General features: G+C 40.5%; 1 protein-coding gene across 2 annotated transcripts in view; it reads right to left on the bottom strand.

Annotated features, from left to right (window-relative positions):
- Positions 1-16,543, bottom strand: part of CNOT2 (CCR4-NOT transcription complex subunit 2) — an 84,044-nt gene extending 67,501 nt beyond the window's left edge. Inside the window, exon 1 of one of the 2 annotated variants that reach the window (XM_059472768.1) lies at positions 16,359-16,543. The gene's annotated coding sequence lies outside the window, so the exon portion shown is untranslated. Of the gene's footprint in view, positions 1-15,449; positions 15,511-16,358 lie in introns of those variants that run through there. The other variant, XM_059472769.1, reaches the window with a different exon arrangement.
- Between the last annotated feature and the right edge of the window lie 10,208 nt (positions 16,544-26,751).

Genomic DNA, 26,751 nt, shown 5'->3' with positions numbered 1-26,751 from the left:
TGTTATCAATCCTTTTCTAGCCACTGATGCAAAGCACAGCACTGTGAGGGCTGCTGTGGGAAAATGAATTCATTTCAGCCAAACCCACTACAACTGCCGGCAGAAAACACCTTTTGCAGGCTATGAATGATTAACACCAGCATTCTCAAAATATGACAGATAAGTAAAAATAATTCTCACCGACACAACTTATTCCTCTCTGCCCTTGGTGAGCTGCAAGACCAGCTGCAAGGAATCAGAGCAACCACAAAAATGAAGAATAGCTTAATAATCATAACTTCTACTTTATAAGCCCTTAAACAGCTGTCAAGGGGCACCCTCCTTACAGTCTTTAATGGTATCTGTTTATCAACTACTTGTACCTTCCAGGACACTGAAAGCCAAAAGATTCTGAATCTGTTCTCTGGCTCCTAATTCGGCTGCAGCACAGGAATATCTGGACATTTACTTTTCACAACAACCCTATGGCAAGTTCCTTGGAGTTAAGTGAGGAAAGCTAGACTTAACGCCTAAGTAATGTCTGTGTTAACCCTTAAGAGAGACCTTATTTACTTAATGGGCTAACAGAGACATTAGAGACAAGACCTTATTTAGAATGTCCATCAGGTCATTTTAAACATCCAAATAATCCAAAGTGTTCACTTAACAAAGGCCTACTTTGAAACAAACAGAAGACAGTACTCTCTGTCTCCTATCTGGACACAAGCTAAAGATATTTTTTAATGGATATCATGCTTTAAATTTTGGTGCATTTCCTATAAGAAGGTTCTATAAGGAAGACGTTCACTGAGAATTGCTCACTTAATTATGCAAAAAAAAAATTCTACCATATCCACAATCTCAAGTTATATTATCCCTCAAAACTACTCTAGATGTAAAAATCTTAACTGTCCAATTTTGGAATATATACCTGATGGTATATCAGTTTAGAGCTTGCAACTCATATTTGCAAATTAAGAGTAAACATATAAACTCTTCACTAAAGAATTACCAAAAATAGAAAAAAATATCCAGAAATCTCAAGACTTCTCTGTAAGAGGATGAAGACACATATAAACAGACACACAAGGAATCTTCACAACTAAATTTATTAACTACAATATCGAGAAACTATTGGTTTTAATGCTGGACATGAAATCCAGCAAGGCTGACACTAAATAAAACAGGAAATTCACCTTTTAAAAGAACTGACCCTTCAAGAATTTTCAAAACCACATGAAACATAAGTTAAAAGTTTTAAATGAAGTATGAAAGAGTGTCATGATCTTTTCTAATTGGTTTAGTTAGGCAAAAGCCCAAATGAAAGAAATTGTGTCAGTGTTTTACTCATTTGAAGCACACCATAATTAACATGTGTCAGTTACATGATGTACATGGGAGCAATGTATGTCTGCTGCCCTCATGGATGCTCCCTTAACCATTTATGTATCTGTCTCTTTACAGAAAAAATTATTTTTCGTAATTATCCAGAACTCTTTAAAAAAAAAATTAAAGTAGTTGTTTATAAGCAAGTCCACCAGTTTATGTAGGCCCATCAGTATCAAGTGTATTTTTACAGCTAGAAAGCCTAATAGACATTTTAAAGAACAAAAACACCAGAAAGATAAATTAACACTGTTAAAACTCAGTGATTCTTGAGTACATTACATACTTGAAAAAAAATACAATAAAAAAGCAATGAAAAAGCTGGAGAAAAATGTAGCCTGGTTTTGAACTTTGTTAGGACAGACTGGTGGCAAGTACTGCAGCTCACATTTTAAGGAGGTTTTTACAAGCAAAGTCTGTATCTTGAGTTAACTTCATACTGTCAGCATGGTGGCCCAGTAGGGACCTTTTCATAATAGATCTCAAGAGAAGTGCACAATCAGAGAGGACACTGAGCCGTTGAGCAAAAATTACATATTGCAAACTTTTTATTATGAATGTTCTACTCCTAATCCAATTTATACTGTTCCGATTCATTAAAAAGAAAAAAATCCACATGAAACCGTAATTTAAACACATTTTTTAGTCAGAATTGGTAATCATTAATACTTGCATCTGAAAGGAGAAGCACACACTGAGACAGCAAAAGCAACACCGCACATCCTTATAAAATTATACATCAAAAAAATTATCACATCTCTCAACCAAAAGAATCTAAATAAATTTTCTGAAATACAAACTCTGACTCTGTCAGACAAAGAAGTTTGAAAAGGAAAGATTCCAGGGGCACTGTGCCTAAAAAGCAGGCAGTAAGCAGTCTGTGAAGTAAACAAACCATAATTCAATACAGGCCCCTCACCAAGAAGGACAAGGACCACAACACAGGGAGGACAGAGGGGCAGAGAAGAAAATGTGAGTCCAGAACTGATCCCTAACAGGACAATATGCTAACCATTGTCCCATGTGAAATCTTGATAATCACTACTCACACACATAGAGGCAGTCTTCAAAAAATGCATAATCCCACAGGGATCCTACTGACTGTACACTGTTGCATGGGGTTTGATTTTGGGTTTTTGTGGTTTTTTTTTAAAGATTATTCAAAGGTTTTTCAATCATTATTATACTGTAATTGCTACACTGATACCAGGTTTATTAGGGTTCTTATGCCTTAGCACAGGTCTAGCAGTTCTACTCCCTATTTATATGGGAAGATTTTTACCAAAACCTTGTGTTACACACTGAAAACAAGACGTGCATAATAAGGAAAAAATATCCCTATCTGGAAATTGAAGCATTAAAAGAAGAAGTTCAGCAACTCACCATGTCAGCAACTCACGCATTTAAGTCCATCCTAGTGAAATCCCCAATTATTATTTGCAGCATATCTGCACAACATAAAGCCTGGCTATAAGTGTATTGCCACAAGCACAGTCTGAAGAGGACAAGGGTACAGCAACATTTACAGTGTCCCTGTGACACACATTGCCCTAACACAGGTACTCTTTCAGTTATGCACATTCAATCCCAGAGCAAATGCCCACTTCTGCTGTATGCATGCACTGTCAAGGACACTCAAGCTCTTGTACATCTTTACCTGGACTTGCAGAGGCCTACATGCCTACATATTAGCCAGCTGAAGTCAGAAGACTCAATAGCAATAAAACAAAGTGCAGAAAGATATGTGGGATAAATCTGGATCTTATAGCTGACACTCAAAGACTTACAGCTGAGTCTGGGTATTAAGTCTCACTTGTAAAACACAAAGTGGAAAAAATGAGTCATATATTCCTTAAATAAACATCTTTACTATTTTCACAACAGTTTTAATGCAGGTGAACACACCAAATAAAACTAAAATCTTCACCTCACCTGAAAACATCCACTCCTCTTGTAACAGTTTCACTTTTAATTGCTTCACCCTGTTTCTCACGACATTACTCTCCTATACCCTTACACACAAAGTATCTTCATTTACAATACAGCGGTAGTCATCTCTTAACCATGAAGTTACAGCTAACTGCTTTCCAATCAATTTCTAAAAATATCAATAATCTTGCTACAGACACAACTTATCTCCTAAAGTGACACTTTATTTCAGAAAAGAAAATTAAAAAAAATCAAGAGCACAAAATACTTTTTCTAAGCATTTAACTCCTGAGCCATTTTCAAAAGAAATCTTGGGCAGATAGTCCCCCTTGAAAATTCTGTATTTTAAAGTTGGGATTTCTGAACAAAATCCTGTAATTTGAAGTTTAAGCCAACATTTCTAAACTAAGGAATTTTCAAAACATTTTCTACAGTTCTTCTTATGCTTCATGTTCAGAACGGCACAATAAATTGCATGCACATGAAATGCACTTTAATCTGGGCCTTGTTTAAAAATGCCTTCAAATGCACTACTTTGGAAGAAGAAAAAGCTATGAAAACATACTGATTCAGTCTTATTAAATTAAGACCAACTTAACTTGTTACAGAAAGCACAGGCAGTAATATTGTATTGTATAGCAGTAGTCATTAAGACCCCATATTATTTCACTTGCCCAAACTACAGAATGTATACGCCTTTTAGGACCAAACACAACCTTTAACCATCTTTCAGGCAAAACTGATCAAATTTATTCTTTTTTAGAGCAGCTAAGATAGTTCAGTGTTTTTCAACAGAAAAACACTCCCCTCCAGCTGAAAACATTTTAAAAATCTATTCTGTTGGGATGCTCTAGTACTTGAATGCTGTGCAACAGTGACAAGTTCAGTCTGTTCTTGTCTTAGGAAACCACGGTGTAGCACCACAATGAAGAGCTGCTCAATCCACCTCAGCTGCACAGCTCTGCATGGCCGTGCTCACGGGCTGCACTGAGACCCTGCAGGCTCTCTCTGATCTACAACACATTTCCCCTTCGTGCACAGGACTGCTGGGCCTGCTGTGGATGCAAGCTCAGCCACGAGACAGCTAAGGAGCTGCCATCCTAGCACTGAGAAATGCTTGGCATTGTCTTAAATAGCAGTTGGGTGCTATCAGGAGAATAGCTAGAACACAGAGAAGGAGGAAACCGGAAGAGGAATTGGAGTTCAGAATAGGAACAGAAAAAGAAATTGCAGAAAGAAAAAGACAGATGTGTAAGGTGCCGATGGGTAGGTACAGAGCCATAAAGACTCAGACACTACAGCATGCAGAGCCTCAGATCCTGGACCCATCCCTTCTGGATTTTCCCATCCTTTTGTTCAATGGACCAGGAAGCACCGTCAAGATCTCCTTCTATCCTCTTCTAATTAATGACACAGAAACTATAGAGAGAAAACATGTCCAGCTAAGATGTTTAAATGCCACATATGTAAACTAATTTTATGTCTGTCCATAAAGGTCTGTATTTTCTTTTATTTTTTAACAATGCTGAGGGAGCCACACACAGATTTGTACAAGTGCCTTCTGCCTGAAGTATTTCATGAGTCTATGGAGAAGCATTAACTATTCACAGCTGCAAATTAAATGAAGGTATTTATGTTATGAAATCCTAAGCCAGTGTCTCAGTTTCTCTATTTGTAATGCATCGCTGTCATTTCAGTGAGGCAATATAAAAATGTAGTTTTTCAAAAACATATTATAAAGCACTTCTGTGATACTATAATGAAGAAATTGGAGAGAAAACATTAATCCTGTATTTGCCTATAATTTTGGATAGCATGATCTGAAAAACAGGATTAAAAAAGAAAAACCTCAGTGTGAGAACACCATGAAACCTCTCTGACCAATGAGACCAGAGTGCTCTGGGAAAAACATTATTTGATCAAAAAACTGTGTAACAGCGACATGTATATGGAACCTGAGTTAAGATGGGAAAGAAAGCCTTCATTCCAACATTCCTTGAATTCAGACTCCTTGAGTTTGCAATTTTAATGGCCACTGAAGCAGGGTTTTATGTACTGAGGGAGGGGTTTGTTTGCAAGAAAACTTCAAACGCTCATTTAAACAGTGACCTATATCCCTCTCAGTTTATGAACTGAAAATTACACAAGTTTGACATCACAAGACAAAAACTAAGCATCAGGAAGAACAATGAGGTGATCCAAAACATGACTTTTCAATCTTAAATTGCAGGAGAAGAAATTAAATGCAGCAAAAAGAACTGATGAAAGAGTAAGAAAAGCAAAAAAAACCCTAAACAAAAACAAACCAACAAACCATAAGAATACCTAAGGCAAAAAAAAAGAGAGGCATTCTGGGAGTACTGGAGATAAAAAAAGGCTCCCTGGAGTGTCTTGCACTTACCTAAACCCCTGTCTTCAGACAAAACTTTAGTTCTCAGAATAACATGCCTATATTAACACTGGAAAGCCTTCGTAACGATGGAACAGAGTTGCTCCTTTCCAGGTTTATGTGCTAACCCAACTTAAAGTTTCTCACACTAAATGAAAAAAATCTTAAACTTCTAATAGTTAAGATTTTAAAACATGTTTTATATTAAAGAACCCATAAGTGAAGAATATGACCATATCAGCAGTGTTGCATAGATTTCTATCACTTCAAACCTCAAATTTAGATTAGATTCTCATAACAGATGTGTAATTACAAGGTATCACTAGGAGTCCCATTCTTACTCAAGGGACACATTTTCATTAGTAATCTTGCCATTTATAATTCTGATTTTTTGCCCATTTTACTTTACCAGTTTGGCAGTTTCCACAGAAGTCAGACTGCTGTCAGGAGCAGGACCTGGCAACATTTCCCAGGAATAACAAGGCCTTGCTGTGGAACCCATTCTATCAGCAGCTGTCTATCCTGTTTTAAGATAGCACTCTTACCACCCATATCCCTACCACCACTGGAATCTCACCTCTAAGAGGAAAGCAGAGAAGAGAAAGAAAGAAAAGAAAGAATGATGCTGTGGGCAGAACCGTGGCAGTTGCACTCATACAGAAGAAACACACCACGAAAGGGAACTTTGTATTGTAAACCAAGGAAAAATTTGATATGCCTTCTGGGTTTGACGCTACAAAGCATGAGGGCAATGGATTAAGCAAGACTATTTTCATTTTTTTTTCTTGTTTCAGTATTAGTTTAACACTGACAACTGAATTATTTTGAATGGTCTTCATGCATAACAATTTCAGAAGCTTACCTTCTAAGCAAAATCTGTCATTCTCTGTGGTCTTATGCACTTTTTTCCAGTAAAAACAGTCACAGATACTTTAGAGTGTCACTACAATTATTAGTGACTATGAGTTTTCACAAAAAACATGTTCACTGCCAAAATATTCATATCTCAGAAGGATCAAAACATACCCACACAATTTTATAGCATGCCATGGCAAGAGCAACATTACAGGGATGTGAGCTCATTCTGACCCTGTGTTAATCAATAAAATAGACCAACCATTCATTCTATAAGCTGCAATCAAAAAGGTAGACATTGAATAAACCTCACATAAAACTTCAAGGTTTTGCTTAATTAGACAGGAAAGGGAGGTTATGCCATCTTCCATAAAACTCTGAAGCTTTTAATAAATAGTAAGTTACATGATGAGTGAGGGATAAACACACCAATTTCACAAATAGAATTTATATTAACAGCACAATTAAGTAAAACTTTACTGTTTAAAGTAAAGTGTGTACTGATTCTCCACACCAAAATGAATGGCACATTCTTTTCATTAAACTCCTCTCACTCAACAACCCCCAATAAACCTGGTGAAACCAATATTTTCCTGACACAGCCCTACTCAAATCAAGACAAGAAGGCTCAGTGCAGGACCTACTTCATGTTAGCAGTCTTCTCTTACCAGTGAACAAACAGATGACAGACAGCTGTGGCGAGCAAACTCTGGGATACACCCTTTAAAAAAAAAAATAAAAAAAAAAATAAAAAAAAAAAAAAAAAGGACTGGGCACAAAAATGCTGAAATACACAACTAATACATTATTCTTGCATTTGGCTCCCTGGACACCTAGTCAAGAAAAAGAGGAAATAATACCAGACAGAACAGAACATATTTGCTATTTCTTCTCTACAAGCACAGTGTTAATGACAGGCTAGGTCTGGGCTGACAGACCAGGGACAGAAGAACACGGCATGGTCTGCACACCAGAGGCTCCTCCCTCCCTTGTCCACCTTCTCCCTGCCTATCAGAGGGGCATGCCTGCTCCACCGGGGCCCAGGCACAGTCTCAGCCTTTCCAAACAAAGAACAAAACCCACACATGTAGAAATGGCACACATCTAACTACCTGTATATGTGCTGTCTGCCTTTGTTAGGATAGACAAAGGCAACCCATACTTTGCCAAGGGTAACCGTAACACTGAAGCTTGGGCTTCTGGTGTCATAAATATCAAGCTTTACATTTTCAGTCTTACCAGATTTTACCTCCATGGTTGACAAAAGGAAGTTTGAGGGCTGACAGTGCTTCCCAGCACCAAAGTTATGGCCACGATATTGCTAGAAAATTAAATAATTTGAATTGTTCAGATAAAACAATTATTAAAAGCATCTACAAACATCTCACTTATTGTTAAAGATGCAACCTAATCAAGAGATTACCTGTTTGTTTAGTTTTACAAATATCTATTTCTTCAGATCCCTTTGAATTCATTCTTCACTGAAGTACCAGATCTCTCAGGGAAAGAGAGATTTTGTACAGTGAAGCACTTGGGATGTCTGTAAACAGCACTATAGAAAATTAACTTCTAGAGTGACACTAAGAGAATAAAGAATGGTTGCCTCTGTTTTGGCCTCAGACTTTGAGATGAACTTTCAATTCTCTACTCTGAAATTTCAGCTGTGCCTCTAACATAAAAGCACAGCATCTGCTTCAAGCAGTGGTGAAAAATGAGAACCAAGTTACTCAGATAAAGCTGTAACTCTTGATAAATTTGATTTCTGTCCCTTATTTACATATGACAAGTTTGCTCTGTACAGGTGTCATCCTATCAGCAAGACATGATGCATTTTATCATCTAAGTTAATATGTTATTTGCAGCCTGAATTCAAAAAGCATGAGAAAAGCCACATTAAAGAGAACAAAACATTGCTAAGACTACAGCAAGAGTTGTACAAAATCTAACAGAATAGTGTAATTTGATCATAAATGTCACCCTTCAAGATTTTGAGTTTGCCCTCAAAGCTGCATCAATATGATTAACATCTCATTTTCATGTCTGCAGCATCCACAGACTTCAGAACTCTTACAGTTGCAGTGCAGAGCCAAATAAAGTGAGAGCTCTGAGAAGGTGCACATACCCACGAGCAGGAATCCACAGAGTTTCTTTAGGGAAGCAAATCTCTACTGAACTATGTAGAACCTTTCCATTGTTGTTTTGCTCAATTATGCAGAGGAGAAACATACTTCACCATGCAAACAAGGTACCTGATATTCCTAAAACTACTAGTCATTCCTTAAACAAAGCTACTCTTTGCCCATAGACACTGACAGAGAAAGTGTTTCAGATGTAAATACCCACAATCAAAAATCATGTAGGATGTGTTCCACTTCATACCAGTGGGGATGAAGCCTCTAGGTGCTAACAATACAAGATGTGTTACATAAGACTATGCACTTATTTTTAGAAGCACATTACAAAATTAAGTACTGCACTGGAATCTGTTGCAGAGCCATGGACAGTTGCATCAATAGGCACAAAGAACAACTGCTCAGCTGGAGCTGAATATTAGGTTCGATTCAGACTGAAGCTCTCTCCTGACAGTCCCAAAAATACTGAACCATCTGAGACTATAAAGTTTAACTTACATTCAGTAGATAAATAAAAAACAAACCACAACACAAAAGCCCTACTAATCATAACGAGCTTGTTATGAGTAGAAGAATTAATAAAAATTACTTTCTTAAAGATTTGTTCTGCTTCTTAATACTTGAACCGTGATAACCCTCAACTTCCTTCTTTTCCACATCTCTTTGTGACTTTCCCCCCACTTCAGGGAAAAGTTGTGGTGCGGACACTCAAAGTCTGCCTGTGTTTATTTACAGGATGCTTAACCAGCTGCCATCCTAGCAAATACATACCTGTAGGTCATGTCTATTTCTTTTACAAGAAGTTGCACAAATATGAAATTCCTTCCTTCACCTAGACACAATTTTATGAGGTCTGTAGGACCATACTTCCAATCTTAATTTCTCCTTCTGAGTTCTGTTTCCACAGAGAAGCATATTTATACAAATTCAGTTAAATGCTTAACTTTTGAGTTAACCCGAAGTTGGATTATCTATATATATCTGACTTATTTTATATTTTTATGTTTCTTACAAACATAAATTAATCCATGAAGCACATTCTACTATCAACAGTTTAGTCATTTACTACCACCAACAGTTTACTCATTTGCAGCCTCTGTTACTCCCCTCCAGGCCCTCTCCTAAGTACATTAACACAAGGGCCTGTGAAGTACCTTTAGTCTACTAAGTTTTAAAATACACTGCTCAAAATGGTTTTGCTTTAATAACTGGACTCAGCAGATGCAGGTATTCATTAGTAAAGGCCAGCAGCTGGACACTGGAGCACATTGTTAAGGGGAAGTTAAAGATGTCTGCTCTTAGTGAGTCACTCCTGGTTACCAACCTACGCTTGGCCATCCCAGTTTGCAAGACTTGCTAAACTCTTGCTATAAAATCTAATTCAGATTAGTGTAAAATTGAATCTACCGTGTGGACTGTAAAAGAACTGCCAGCTGCTTTAAAAAAATCATTTAAACTAGTTATATGTCTTTCAGAGACAATAAAAGATTAGGATCACAGCTAATATTGAGAGTTTGCAATTCCTAATTAAAATGCTAATCCCAATGAAAATACTACTTGCCATCAACCATATACTGCCGGTATTCACAACATACACTGACCTAAGCTTAGCTCAAAAGAGCACCAAACTTCTGAAAACTAAATTTATCCTTGCAAGAAATTTTGAAAGTCCCTGTTCCATCACAGAAGTCTCACAACATTTATGTTCTTGCCTAATTAAACTTCCAGGAGATTGGGGGAAACAAAACATATATTTATTGTCCAAATCATATCATCCTGAAATTTCCAAAACCGAAACACACACAAGAGAAAACTCAAAAAACCCCAAACAAGCAAAAAAAAAAAAAAAAAAATTCCATACCACAGTAGCAAAGGAACCTGAATTCCGTAATTTACTTCGACTTCCACCATGAAATAAAAAGTGATACTGACTTACTTCCATGTGTAATGCTGATCTTGATCAATTTCATCTTACTGGAAATGTGCATCCACATCCAGAAAATAAGTCAACAAATTAAGATTTCAACATAAGGTACCTTTCTACTTTATGATAGTGCTTTTGACATGTTAGGAAAAGTATCAAGACCAGTACCAGCACTGCAATAAATAATCAAACATCTCATTAGAAAGATTTTTTGAGTCAAGCAGTTTTACAGATGGACACAGTATTACAAGGTACTTTAACATTCAGAATTGCTCATCATCTTGTCAGTCTTTCCAAAGTTGACATTGCTTACAGCTGATTTCTATTTGAAAACCTTTCAGATTCCCACTTCTCCACATAACAATACATGGTACAAATATTCAAGAGATTACATTCTTCTGTATGTTTTTAGCTTACTTGGTCATTACACAAAATACGTGCTTCACGGCTATTTTTCTGTTTTATAACTTTTTCAAAAAACAATTATTTATATGCAACAAGTACTTTCTCACAAACCTCATCACTATTGAATGGTAAAAGACTTCAAGCATATACCCAAACAAGTCCCCTGCACAGCAGAGCAACAGAAGGAAGACTGGCAGACATTTTTTCCACCATTATAACTCTCTGGCAACATTTCCTTTGCAAGAATAGTCTTCATGATTCAAATAAAAAATGCTTACAAGGAATAGTCATTCTGCCCCAAACAATGCAAGGTTTTCATAAGCTGGAAGGGGAAAAATACTATTCCAGTGAAGCTCAAAGCAAAAACTCAGTCATGTAGACAGTAAGACAAGTACAGTTCACTGACACAAGCATTAGTTGCTCATTTTACACCATGACAGGCATTTTCTGACAACCCTTTTACAGAAAAGATAATATATGATATTGCATTATCAATGTCTGTGTTACAAAGACAGCTTTAGAAAAACTAGCTTGCCAAGACATTGCCTACAAATCTAAATGTTAACATTTTAAAATTAAAAATAGTTGGCCATAATAAGTCCAACCGCCTCTTTTTGGTGCATAAAAACCCCCTCCTATTGTTTCCAAATGCACACACATTTAGATTCAATGAAAATGGCAATGCCATTCTGAAACACGTAAGGACAGAGCAGACCTACTGAACTTGGTATAGGGCCATTTTGGGTGGTTAACATTGTTTTTGCTAACCATATGTACTAACTGCTACTGGCATGTGGCTCCACAGGAGTCCTGAACCAGGCAAGTGAAACACAGGAAACCATTATCCCCTTACTGCAGACTAGAACTTGGCTATGAACTGGTTAAATGACTTACCCAGAGTAATCCACCACTGCAGTAGGTAACTCACACAGAAAGCATGGTCCAACTCAGCCCACTGGATTACTGTCTGCTCAGCAACAGCAATGCAAAGTAAGAGTTCCCATTTTATGTACCACAAATACAGCAGCCTTTTATACCAGTTTTCAGTTTAATAAACTACACCTTTTGATGAATAACTTGACCACAGCAAACTATTTTCAAACATAATTGATCGATCTCAAGCACATAAAAAATCTGAAAGCAGGATTTTAAAAATGCTTCTGAAGTTCAATAAACCAAAAAAAAAAAAAAAAGGAAAAAATCCCAAGAGACATGGGGTGAAAACTAATGCTTAAAAACTATCACCCCATAAATTATCCCAAATGAAAAGGGAAACAGGAAGAAACAATGGTTTACTTATTACTGAATTTCTGATTAACAACTCTTACATTTCAATTTAACAAGAGAAAGATGTGTCTGAAAAAAAGTCTTCATTAAAATAAAATTTTAACCTACCAGCATAATTTGAAAGGAATCCTCCTAGGAAATGTAGAGTTGTGAAATTATACATACTAGCACTGCAAAAAGCAATCAAATGGCAGAGTAACCAAGACAGGGGGAAAAAATAATGCACACTTTTCTGTAATGTTACTGATAACCAGTGCTACAGCAAGACAAATTAAGGGTTCTCAGTAACCCCTTTGGACAAGAACCACTTACACCTTGACTTGGAGCCCATTACACAAGCAGAGCAGAAGATGAGCTAGCGCACACCACTACAACAAAAATATTCTATTTTATTTGAGTATTAAAAATGAAAGATAAAATATATATTATAAGCAATGAACATTTTATGGCTGGGTTTTGGGGTTTTTTGTTAGGTTTTTTCTTCATTTTTGCACAAAACCACAAAAATATTTTCAATCCTACATAAGAATCTCTTGCTGATGAGCACAGACCATGCTTGGTATATACACACCTGCTCCAAAAATCAAAATAATTCCACAAGGACAACTTAAATATCCTACTGTGCAGTATTTTCATTTGACACAATTCTTGCTATGCTGTTATAATGCTCAATAAAAGCATAGGTAGCTGTCAAAATACACCATCCATCCTGCAAACTCATGCACAAAGTTAACCATCAGCATGTAAGCAGGTGCTTTTGAGTCAAGGAGACCACACAAATTTCAGGTGTTCATAGGCTCAGGTGTTCTTTTCCAGGAACTTAGGTCAGGAGACCAACAGGACACACACAAACATAGCACCTATGTACTAAAGCATTTCTGGAAAGGAAAAAAAAAAAAAAGAGGGGAAAAAAAAGGCCAATTCTACTCAGGAAAGACAACTGAAACAAGTTATATTGAATTGCTCAGTGCAGTGCAACTGAGACATAAATTTAAAGCAAATATATTAGCAGATTGCTGCTGTATAGCAGAATGCTCACATACTTTTTTTTTTACTTATTTATGTCTCAAAAGCTCATATAAAGCAAATTTAACCTAACTTCAACTTTATGCTTTTGTCAATCCTTGAAATTTACATACATACTGTATTAAGAGTAATTTTAAATGAGGAAAACGGGATCATTTACAGAGCAATCATTTAAATCTATTGTAAAAATACTGATTTGACTTCCTAAGGTACTGTACTTCTATTGAAATTGGTAAAGGGCTTTCTATTTAAGCTAACATTTATAAACATGTACAAGAAATGTGGCAAATACTCTGCCATGAATTTAGGAATTTTTGGGTTTTTTTCTTTTTAATAACACATTTTTAAGGGGCCTTTTATTCAAGCAAATTATAGCTTTAAGACAAGACATCATTTTAAAAGTTAGATACAGGGGTCTACTTCCTTTTGAATAAAATTCTATACTTGGTGCACTTTCTACACTACCTCATGGGAAAACAAGCCATTCAATATTTTGCTTTAGCTTCCAGATAAAGTCAAAAAGCCAGGTGACAGAAACTTCTGCTTTAATTCAATTGTGGTGCATTTTTAAGTTCTATTCACTTCCTGAGTTCATAAAAAGATGAAGGTGGAAGATATGTTTGAATAAACAAAGTTATGACACAAGGCCCCTTTAAAAACTATAATGAGGTTACAACTTAGCAATTACAACACTACAGACCTTGCACTAACCTGAATATTTGGGTAATTTTTAAGAAAGCTACAACAAAGACTTAAAAAGCAATAATGTTCCTGATTTCAAAGCTAATCTCTATCCAAACAGAAATGCACTTAGAAATATAAAAATAAACCAGAAATACTTTCTGAGATGTATTGGTCCGCTGCAGGCGCACAGAATTCTCATATGAAGTGACGGAGGCAAAGACCAAAATTTTCAGGTGGAAACAGACACTTATGGGAAAATTTTTTAGCATCAAACTTCAGGACACACTAACTGTCCTATTTTTTCCACTAAATGACAATTATCTAAAACTAGATTCTGTTAAAGAGAATTCAAATCTTTTTTTAAATATAAATTTCTGGTGTTTCTTTATTCTCCATTTTAGCCAAGGGCTTTTCTTTCATTTCTTGATAGAACTGACACGCAAATAGGTTGCAATAACAATGACTACTTTGACAGCAATATTAAGTTTCTAGAGGAGATGTGTAGACAAGGTTTATCTACGACTATGCTCTTAGCTTTATCAACAGTTTCCTGAAAATGAAACGGAAATACACTTGCAAGTCAAGTCAGTCAGCTCTTGATAAGTGAGTATTCAAATCCCTTTCTAAAATCAGAAGCAGTCAACACCTTGATACCAGCTGAATACTCAACATAAAGAACAGTGGAAGTGGGGGACAAAAAGAAGAGGAAAAAAAGGTATGGGACAGATACATCATGTTCAAGTTCACAAAACTTGATCCTGTGAGCCACGTTCTATTAATGTGTCATTTTAAGAGAGCCTAAAGTACATCAACACATACACAACAATTCTCCAGATCAAAGGAAGACACCTTTGCAATATAAACTTCTACAATTACTTTGCTCTTGCAGGTCTTCACAAGTCTTAACAGTTTGAAACAAATCCAAGTTTCCCAAAACATAAAGTTTTCAAATAACAGATATGACAGCAGGTTTGATCATCTATTTTTCTCCAGCAGAAGAGTTAAGACTAGCAGCCAGTCACCAGCACCAGATGCTGCTGGTGTTGGGGCACACAGGAGTGTCTCCTTCACACACTCAAGTCACACAAACATATATATTTAGGAAAGATACACAGAAAGTTCTTCTCCTCCCCTGGGGATAAAACAGTGCAAAGTTGGAAACAACTTTTTCCCTGACAAAAGAGACAGCAGAAATTAAACATGCTTGTGTGAGGTTTGAATAGGCAGCAGAAGCAAATACCACCTTACACATGCATATTTTAATTTTCCCACACTACAGAGCCTCCAAAACAAAGTTACTTGTAACTTCACCAACAAAAACCCACCCTAAAACCGAGAATACCCACTAGCTGGTATCTTGTTTTCACCAGGAGCATACATACGCTAACCAAACTGCTAACTCTGACGCTTGCATCTTTCCCCACCGCCCTACTGTCCCTCTCTTATCCCTAACCTGTCACCCAGTGCCACCTCCTCTCCCAGCACGGGTCAGGTTCACGCCAGAGCCTGTCATCGCCGCCCAGGCGGGCAGGGGAAGGCTGATTCCTTCCTCCGGCGACCGCGCTCTATCCCTTTCAAGTTTGTTTTACAAACACGTCCGAGGGAAAGCCAGAACCTGTTTACACACCGCCTTAACCACCGCCAGGAGGAGAGTGAAACAGGCGCAGGCAGAAAAAAAAAAAAAAAAAAAAAGAAAAGAAAAGAAAAAAGAAAATAATTTTTCACCCGAAAGCCAGCCAGCAGCACCCCCGTCTCACCCCCTTTCTGCGCCCGGGGCCCGCGGTGCAGGCCGCACGGCCGCTCGGCGGAGCGCGGGGCCGCCGCAGCCCCGGCCGTGGGCGGCAGGTTCCGCTGCCCCGGCGCCGGGCCCGGGCAAGGCGGCGGGCGGGGGCCGGGCGGCCCCGCGGGGCCGGGCTCGGAGGGACGGAGGAGGCCTGGGAGCAGCCGGCGGGGCGGCGGCGGGAAGAAGCCGTTCGGGCGGGCCGGGCGGGCCGAGTGGGCCGCAGGGCGAGCTGCCAACGGCGGCCGCAGGGATGCGGGGGCAAACACCGCCGGGCCGCGGCCTCGCCCGGCCCCGGAGCGGCGCCCGGGGGCCGCCGCCGCCCGCGGCCGCGGAGGAAGGAAGGGGGCGGCGGGCCGGGCCGGGCCTGCGGCTGCGCCCCCGGCTCGGGCGCCGCGCGTCCCCCCCGCTCCCCCTCGGAGACAAAAGCAAACGGAAACCCGGTGGGGCGGCCCCAGGTCCACCGAGCCCCGCCGAGGGCCGCGCCGCCGCCCGGGCCTCCCGCATCGGGCCGCGGCCGAGACGGCGGCGAGGCCCGGGTCGGCGGCGGGGCCGGGGAGGGGCGGCCGGGGCCGGACTCACCGCATGAATTTTCTTGTCCCGCGAATCCAAGATGGCTGAGTATCCAGCACGGAGGATGCTGGGGGAGCAACCTTTACCCTCTGACCCGGCCGCCGCCGTGACCCCGCCGCCGCTCGTCCCGGCCGCCAGCGCCGAGGGGCGGGGGCAGCGCCGCCGCACCGCCCGCAACGGCCCGGCCCTGCGCAGGGGCTGAGCGGGACCGGAGGGAGGGGAGGAGGAAGGAGCAGCGAGGCTCCCTCGGCTGCGCTCCCTCCGCCTCCCGCGGGATTCGCGGCCCAGTGCTGGGGGCAGGGCCCGCAGGCCGCGGGGCTGCCGGATGCTGCCGCGCTCCGCCGGCCCCGCCGAGACGCTGCTGGCCGGGGCGCGCCCGGCCCAGATGCCGTTCTCTGAGGGGAGAGGGCGGCGCGCAGGCCTGCAGCGCCGGGCCGTGGGGCTGAGCGGGGTCAGGGCGCAGCGGGGCTCCCGATCCTCCCTCGCCCCGCACCCTCGGGCTGCGGGGATCGCTGCAGACCCAGCCCGGGTGGACGCGCTCCCGTGGGAAGAGCTCCAGCTTCCAGAGGGGGCGTCCCATCCCCCGTGGCCCTGCTCTGACAGCTCCCTTTGGATTGCAGAAGGCAGAAGGAGCGGCCTGGCCTTTCTGTTATCCTGGGGAGTTTTAGGTCAGGAACGACCCGACGATGGAGTAAATTGTGTCAAGGTTCCTGTTTTCTCTGCAGTGTGATAGCAGTGGATAGACAGGTCCAGCTATCCCCTTGGTGTGTTAATAAAGTGGAAAAGCATTTACAAGATGACCCAAGTGGATTTTTAATTTATCGAACCTCAAAACATGTGTGTTATAGCAGTGACTTGAATACAGCAAGCGTTGATGCACAAAACACTTATGCAAATAATCCCCTTGAATTCAATGAAACTGTCAATGGTATAAAAGCTAAGCCTGTGCACAAGTGTTTACAGGATGATGGCCAACATCATTGTGAACTGGCTGCTCTGCTCCATCAAAAAAAACCCCAATGGCACTGACACCTTAGTTTGGTTGTAAAATCATCATAAAGTAAAATTTCAAGCAAAGAGATGAGTAGAAATAGCATGTTTCTTTCAATAGTTTCACACGTGTGCTTTCTTCTCAGGTTTGATTTTGAACCTCCAAATTGAATTTAGAATTACTGAAGAATTCAGCAGGTTACACAACACTAATATTTTATAGATAAAGGTGCTGCAGTAACATGTCTGCCAACATAGATATGTTTTGAAGATAAAAGAGCAGTCTTCCTTTTAAGCCAGGAGACCAGTTTCTTAATGCCACCAGCTTTAGTTGTGTGATGAGCATGGCTGCTGTGTCATTGAAGTGAATGTGTATATACATCCAGGAAAGCACTGCATTTTATTATTCAATCATAAACCTTTCCTTTGTGACAAATTCATGCATTTGCTAGAATCAAACCATTAGACAGTACCTAAAGTGACATGCTGTTTATAGTATGAACTTCTGGACCACTTTTGTTGTTCAGTCTGAAAAATCAAACATTTCCTCTTTTACCACAAATCAAATATAGGAGTGGTACTTTTAGACTGAAAAATACAATCAATACAATTAACCTTCAGTGTTATTAAATAAGTTTTTAGATAGTCTGATTCTTTTATATCTGTTTATAAACATTTTGCTTCGTTATATTTCATTTCACACTTTAGTGATCTGAGTTTCTTTTTTAAAAGCTAATTTTCATTCCATTTTCCCAAAGAGAAGTCATTTAAGACAATTCCCAACAATATGATGCAAGTAAACTAAGAACCTGATATCATTACATCTACATGGACTGATCTCTCTGCTCATTACAAAATTACAGTTTACATGCAAATAAATTAGCATTTATAGGACAAGAAGCTTGAATAGCTTAACAGAACTAGTAATGGGGGAAAAAGTGTGTTATCTTGTATTAGACTGGTTAGCTTAGTATAAACAACCTAACCAGCCCTCACAATATGTGTAAATTGTGATTTAAATTTTGTTAATTGAAAAAATCTAACCTGTCCTTCTGCCTAAGTCTGTGTTTTGTTGAGGAAGTTCATTACTCAAGCTGTAGTAGCTGTGTATTCTACTTCCTCTTTTGTTTTCTTAAAGGAAGTGAAAGCATTTAGTGTTTTAATGTGTTAAAATAACATCCGGGACCACCAACAAAGAAGGTGTATTGCCAAGTATGTGTTCATATATTTGCTGCTTTTAGTCTTGACTCAGTACATTTTGCTACAAAGGTGAGGCCTGTTTCCCATAGTTGCATCTGCTTAATTAAAGAAGTGCCCTGAGCTCATGTAACACAAGGACTGCTAATTTGTGTGGACAGTCCTAATCCATTTTGAACCATGTATGGTACAGTTTTACCTCCTTTTTTAAGTCTTTGTCTACCAACTGATATGCATCTGCTATTTTGATTCTCATTTAATCAATGGTCTCTTACTATTGACTTATTTCACAGGCTAGGCTGATACACATCCATTGTCAATCAGTGTAAGAATGCCTGTAGGAGTCAATCTGAAAACTTTTGTCTGTAGCAGCACAGGTGAAGGAGCTAGAAAGCAGGATTACAGAAAACCTGTCCTGCACTCAACAATCCTCGTGGTGCCATTGACACAGCCTTCCACCTGAAGTTCCTGAGAGCTGGGCCCTGAATGTGCATGTTCTGAAGCACTCACAACACTTGTCTGCCAGCCCTGTGCACTCCTTGGCCAATGCTTCTGCTAATACCTACAGAAGGATAAAAGCCTACAGCACTTCGCTGGCAAGTTTGGGAAGAGGTCAACAAGAGAGTCAGGCGTGCTTAGAATGCCCAAATGCTTTATGGATCTCAGTGTTCATTGGGAATTCTCTGCGGTTTTTATGAGGCTTAGCTGCAGAGAGTTTGTCAGTGCTCAGTGACTCAAAAGTATCACCAACAGATGTGGGCAATGCAGTTACAGAAGTGGGAGAAATTGCCCAGAGTATGTGTAGGGCAGGGTTAGGCTGTTCAACTTCTCCAAAACATGAAATTAAATTAATCATAGTAAGGTCACCATCCTCAGTTATGAGTGGAGGCAGAACATGGTAAACTAGCAACCTTCTAAGCAATTTTTAAACAGAACAAAAAGTTAATTGGAATGCAGCAGGGGTCTTTCTTTCTCCCGCCTATGTATTGTCACCGTATTCTTCGGGAAAAACAAATACAGTGCAATCACCTAGAGCAAGAGTTGGCAGCTTTTCAGCAGTGGTGAAACAAAGTTGTATTTTTCTTTCCCAGATTACGGATTAAGTCCCTTGGAAAAAACAACTTGAATTGCAAAGTGTGTTTGATCAGCTAAAACAGTGAAATACTGCTTTGGCAGAAAGCAGAGTTTGCTGTTTTCTGCTGGGCTTACAATTGTGAGTGTGAGACTTATGACTTTGAAGCTGCAGCTTCTCCCTAATGTCTTTCTTACTTAATGATGTTCAAAAGTCTCTCCATCGCTTCCTTTGGAAGGTTGTAGAGTTACAGCACTGTACTGCATTAATCATTGCCCTAGAAGAACATGGCAGATTTTTTTCATTAGTATAGCCTATTTGATTTTTTAAAAATATTTCTATAACAGAAGGATAAAGGTATGTCAAAATGTACACCAAATCTAATGTTAGAGATCTCACCACAGAGAGGTGTTGACAACACTTTTTTTTCGATAATAGAAGTACTGAGACCTCACATTTTCTTAGTGTATTTACTCATAGTTCTCAACTATTACACTGAAATTGAGCACAAAATATTTAGATTTGTGCATACTTGGTTAGTTAGTTTGACTTTTGCAATTAGTTTCCGGTTGCTAGTGTATTTAGGAAAGGTAAGGGAAGGATCAGTTGTTTCCATGGCACTGTCCTTATCTATCCTTTCACTCCTACAGGGGATTTCCAGGGATGGCTGCTGGCAAGGGAAGCCCTAGAAGTGCAGCTCAATTACTATTTTAGCGTTAAAATGCATCACAAGGTATCCACACAGATGGCTTCTCATCTGCTGGATTTGTAGTTTCCAGGAGGGAATATTGGGAGCAGAATTATCTTTATCTCAGTCTTTCATATTTTTACTACCAGGGAACCCTTTCTCAGCCTTCTGCTCCAGTGCCTTCAGTGTCTGATTTAGTGCTAATTATAACAGAGTATCAGGGGGAAAAAAATACCAAATTTAAAAAGAAGTCTGCCAATTCTGGAAAGTAATATGACCCCAAAGAGGAGATAAAATGTAGCATTTTCCCAAAATAAGATGCTTCACATTGCTGTATAGCAACTAAGAAGTCTGCCAGAGTGCTAGTAAATGAGAGGATAAATCAAGAATTAGAGATAGCAGTTTCAAGTGTCTGTTCAGACAAAGAGAAGAATAATGATGCAGATGGAAATATGTTTTCCATGGGAGAGAAGCATTAGAGACACAAGCCAGTGCCAGAGTAGGTGCTGACTGACATTCCTGAATAACATTATCCCCAAAGAGATGGGAGTTATGGCAGTGGGGAAACAGAAACCCTTCTTATGTTGGTTCTCAAGATTGCAGTCAGCTGGTGCTCATTGGAGAGCTGCCTGGTCAGAAGTGCTCTTTCTCTTTTGAAACAATTGAATCATGGAATCATAGAATTGCTTAAGTTGAAAAACACCTTTAAGATCAGAAAGTCTAATTGTTAACCCAGTACTTCCAGGTTAATCTCTAACCTGTGTCCCCAAGTGCCACCTTCTCATATTCTTTGAACACTGCCATGCACAGTAATGCCATCTTTTCCCTGGGCAGCCTGCTCCAATGCCTGACCAGATTTTCAGCAAAGAAATTTTTCATAACACCCCATCTAAACCTCCCTTGTTGCAACTCAAGGCCATTTCCTCTTGTGCTGGTGCATGTTACTTGGGAGAAGAGACCAATCCCCATCTGGCTACAAACTCCTTCCAGGCAGTTGTAGAGAGGAGTGAGGTCTCTCTTAAGCTGCCTTTTATCCAGGTTAAACAACCCAAGTTCTATCAACTGCTGCTTATCAGACCTGTGCTCCAAACCCTCCCCAAGCTCTGCTGCCCTTCTCTAGACATGCTCTAGAGCCTTAAGGTCCTTCTTGCAGTGAGGGGCCCAGAACTGAGCCCAGGATTCAGGGTGTGTCTCCACCAGTGCCAAGTACAGGGGACAGTCACTGCCCAGGTCCCGCCAGCCTCACTATTGCTGATACAGGCCAGGATGCCACTGGCCTTCTTGGCCACCCCGACATAGACTGGCTCCATGTTCAGCCAGCTGTTGATCCAGGACCTTTTCTGATGACCAGTTTTCCAGCCTCTCTGCTCCCAGCCTGTAGCACTGCATGGGGTTGTTGTGCACAACCAGGCACTTTGCCTTGTTGAATCTCCTACAATTGGCCTTGGCCCATTGATCCAGCTTGTCCAAATCCTCTGCAGAGCCTTCCTACCCTCCAGCAGATCAACTCTCCCACCCAATTTAGTGTCCTCTGTAAACTAACTGCAGGTACATTCAATTCCCTCCTTCAGACCATTAATAAAGATGTTAAACAGAACTGGCTCCAGTACTGAGGCCTAAAGGACATCACTTGTAATCATGTCAAAAGACAGGCAATGTTTTATTTCAGGTGTTGGGGTCTCCTTCGCATGACTTTTCCATGTGACTAACTGTGGTAGTTACAATGAATGTGACCCACATAGGTCATTCTCTCCATCAAGCTGCATTGTCTATTGAAAGAAACATAAACTTAAGCGTTTAAGATAGTTATAATTAAAAGTTAAGCTGGGAATAAAGAGTTATTGCCACATTTTTTTCAAAAATGATGGGCAAATATATAGCCAGCAGCCTGAGGAAAGCCATCACAGTATATAAGGCAAAAGAATGATTTGTTTCCCTTATGACAGGTCTTGACTGGGGAAGGGAACAGCCTGGGGGGCTGGAAAGTGCTGAATTCTAGTTCTTGCTTTTTGACTGTTTTTCAAGATTGACAGTCAGGCCTATTTCCAAAAATGTGCTCTCCTCTGAATAAGTGTTAATGAGCACAGCAAATGAACTCTCAGTACACCAGCTGACGATAGTCTGCCATCCCACCAGAAGCCAGAGGACTCCAATATCACTATCCCACTGGGCAGCACGATGAGCCCATGAACCCTGCCCTGTTGAAAGCTTTGATGGGATGCTGATCATCACATGGGATGTCTCTGAATGAACATCAGCAGAGGTCTAGGGTATCTTACGTTCATATCCATGAGGGCTGAAACCCAGATCCTGAGTTCAGAGCTGTTGCTTACCTCCCTAGCCAATTCAACCAGCAACATCTTGCTAGGCTGATGAGAGAGGGAATTTCCTGCATCAAAGCTGATCTCTGTCTGCAGCCAGCACACTGAATTGTATTATGTTCTATTCTGGCTTACATAAACCCAAACCCTGGCATCTCTGGGAAACTCCAGTCGCCATTACCATCACAGGGCTGAGACTGAGCCTTTCCAGCTGGGCAACACCACTGTATCATGGGTTATAGTGTTCTCTAATGGAGCAACAGCAGCTACCTTTGACCTCTTATTCACCTTTGTTACACTGCCCAACAAGATATATAAATATGTGCACATCGCATTTCAGGACCCTCCAAAAGTTTCCTAGGCCCGAGTTTTGCTGCAGTTGATTGGGTGCTGGTGTTTTATAAATCTGTCCCAGATACCTTGAATACCAGCGTGATTCCCTATTCTAGTCCCATTCAGGACCATAAATTCAGACTTTCATTTACTATGAACCCAAGCGATTTGTGAAGTCTCGTGATACAGAAATTCAGATGTAAATATTGCATGCACAAATATTTGAACCTCTCACACTTCTTCCCATTCCAATCCTGCTCATCATTTTCAGTAGTCTTAGTGGAAGAACTGCTCACATCTGAGAGCAGAGGAGTTGCTCTGCACATGGAAATCAACTGATGAAGGCAGTTTGCTGCTTCCTCAGTCAGACATGTCTCAGGAGAAGTAAGCAGAATTTTAAATTCAGTGGCCTGCCATGTTCCCATCACCACCAGCAGAGCCCAGGGCTTATATTGCAGCCATGCTCCTTGCCTAGTTCTGCTTCTTGCTTGGATTGGCGCTGAAGAAAGTGGCAGCATCTTCAGAGTTGAAGATCCAAAGAGATCTTCTCTTTCTCCCTTTGTCTCTCCTCCTCTCCTTCTCTTTCTCTCTCTCAATTTATCTCTTTCTCTCATCTTGCTGTCTCTTAGAGATCACATGCACAGTGATATAAATATTCTTGCAGTAAGCAGCAAATCCTTCTAGTTCAAGAGACTGACCTCACTCCAGCTGTGACTCTTGTGCAAACAAACTGCTGTGCCTGTTGGGGACCCCTACAGAATTTGGTACAGGCCTGAAACACATTGCTCATATTTGTAAAACTTATGGCTATGATATCTGCATCCAGGATGTTTCCTGCTTCACTGTGGATTGTGACAGCTAGAAATGGAAACACCAAAGCCCCATTTCTGCAGCAGTTTCTCAGGTGGTGCCTGCCTGGGCACAGGGACCGGCACACATGCTTTCCCTTCTGACCAAGCAATGGAGCAAGGCTGGTTCCCACTGGTAACTGAAGGGACACAGTGTCACAGTGTCACGTACTGGCAGGAGCCCTGTAGCTCATATACACAAATATATTTTACTTTTTAAACTTTCTTTTGATGTTAAGTCAGGTGAACTTGAAAGCTAGGGACACACTTCATCTCACCACCTTTAGCTGTCTGAGAAGGAAGTGCCTGATCCAAGCCATTAATCCAGTCTTCCTACAAGTCAGTGGGGAGAGAGGGGAATTTTTACTCATTCTGCTGCCTCCTGAGGGTGGGTGTCCCTCCTGTGATCTGGCATAGGTGGGATGTGTGGCACTTGGATGGCTGGTGCTAGCTGGGAGAAATTGTACAGTCCATTTCCTCAAATTAAAAGCCTAAATATTACTTTTTCTGTGTACTCAGGAAGTGTTTCCTGAAAAATAAATTTGTGCACAAATATAAAGATCTGTTACTCATGCCTGTGTTAGGAAGGTATGCACAAAGGTCTCTCTTTTGTACACATGGTAAAATATATGGTGAATTAATATATTGGCATAAGAAAATCAGAAATGATTGAATTTAGTAGAAAGATCCTAGATATAAAATAATGTAATCCTGATGTGTATTCCTAAAAAAAAAAAAAAAAAAAAACCTCAAAAGGATCCTGCCATTTTCAGGGCTGGGAAATTCAACTGCAGAAAAACAATTTTTTAACACGAAATTGTTATTAACTTCTTAAAATGTAGGCATCAACACTAACATCCACTGTTTTCATATTGATTCAGTTATGTCTGGTTTTTTAGTATGAAGGCATATTTATTTTAAATTACAAGCTCCAGAGATCAAGGTTCTAGTGTTATAAATACATAGCTGGACAATCTTTCCTGAGTGCTTACTGTCAAAACAGACAAGACAGAAACGGAGGAGATGATGAAAAAGAACTGAAGTGGCTTGCTAAAAGTCATGTAACAATATCCTCTATCAAGCTCCAATGAGGAGGTAAAGCTGCTCACTGGGACTTCAAATGGACTGGATTACCCTACAGTTAGCTTGGCCTTTCCAGTTCAAGTGTTCCCCAGGGATAAAGACAGTATGACAAATCACAGTTATATTCAATTCATGAGCAAGAATTTTATTCTTTTTAGTATTGTTAGAATGGCAAAAGATACAAAAAGATTTTGTGAGGAATAGTTATGGTTGCCACATCCTTGTTAGCAATCTGTACTAGCACCCAGGTAAACTACTAGTCAAAGGCTGATGAGTATGATTTTTTTTTTTTTAAGTGTACAAATATGAGATAATCTGAGATAACTTCAGTGGACCACATATAATCTGGCCCTATGCCATATTCCCCACTCAGCCTCCAGTGTTTCTTTATTGAGGACATTTATGGATATTTCTCATGCTCAACCAGTAAAAGGATAGTTGGTACTCTGAGCCCTGAAAACAATTGAGGTTTGGTCAGAAAATAAATCTGACTTCATCATTCCCAATATTCTTTCTCAAAGAAAGTTGTCTTTCTTCTGTTGGTTTACATTTGCTTAGAAAAATGTAAATGGAATAATTTTGTGGCAGCAGGCTTTGTGCCAAATCAAGAGCCCAGCTTCATGCCAGGCCATGTACTGTTCATCCTTCAGCCATTGACATAAAATCAGGAAAAGCTTAGAACTGGCTCTGTGTGGGTCAGCAAGCCCATTCTGGGGGCACCAGAGTGTGCAGTGATCCAGCCATGTGTAAGTCCAGCATGAGCACCATGGCATCACAGCCTGAGGGTAGATAGCCATGTCTTGGGCTGCTTTTTTATCCCACAGCTAGTCGCATTGCAAACTGACAAAAGGCTGCTTAGCCCAGGAACCCTGATAATCAGATCTCTGTGCTCATCTAACAAAGTTGTGTTGTTTTCAGGGAGGATGAGCTGTGGGAGAGGCCTCACATCTGTCTGCAAAACATCAACTGGACCTGCCCTGAGAGCACTGCCTTGCATCGCTCTGCTGGGCAGGAGGCACCAGGAAATTTGGCCTTTGTGTTTCTTCCCCCTTTTCTTGGGGGAAATGCATGAGTCAGCCATCATAGCAAGCCCTGGGCTACTTGAGGGGGTATTGCTCTCTCCTCTGGTGCAGGTGTGGACTTTGCTGTCCCATCAGCCACTCAAGCAGTATCTGGAGCCATCACTTCCAGTTGCTGAACCACCAAAGCAAAAAAAAAGGGAGTGAATTGTGGGTCATACATACCAAAATTGTCTGGATTTGAACTGACACTTAAACACTGATTGCTAGGCATTAATCTCTGCTGGCCTATCTCTTCATGAGTGAATTCACATTTACCTAAGGAGTTTTATAGACACCCTTGCAATTCCCCTTCATAAGCAGGATTTGGGAAGACAAGATTCAATATTATCATAGGTATGATCACTGTTAGAGTTGCTAATTACCTGTGGAAGATTTGTGTTTAACGGAGCCCAGGTTGCAGTGTGTTAGGTCAGGACCTGCCCTGAAAGGTTCCCTGGACAGCTCTCAGCTGCTGTGGAGCCAGGGTTATCATTTTTCAGCAAAGCCTGGGGCAGATCACTTGCAACCTGCCCCCAGAAGCAGCCTGTTCTCTCTGTGTTTCTCCACATGGTTGCTCTGTTGCAAGGGTCCATCCTCACCTTTTCCATCCATTATCTGTTGCCATTGCAAATAAAATAAATGCATGATTCAATGAAATTTTCAGTAGTTATCAGCAAATAAATATCTTTAGTCTTGTGTCAAGTGACTTCTGTGTCTTGGCCTCACAGTAGTTTCCGTAGAAGATGTTCCTGATACTATAGATAAAATTAAGTCAGAGGAAGGAATTAACCCTAGTCATAAAAATGTAT

This window comes from Ammospiza nelsoni, chromosome 5, assembly GCF_027579445.1.
Source record: "Ammospiza nelsoni isolate bAmmNel1 chromosome 5, bAmmNel1.pri, whole genome shotgun sequence".
NCBI lineage: Eukaryota > Metazoa > Chordata > Aves > Passeriformes > Passerellidae > Ammospiza > Ammospiza nelsoni.
This window is presented reverse-complemented; position numbering and strand designations above follow the sequence as displayed.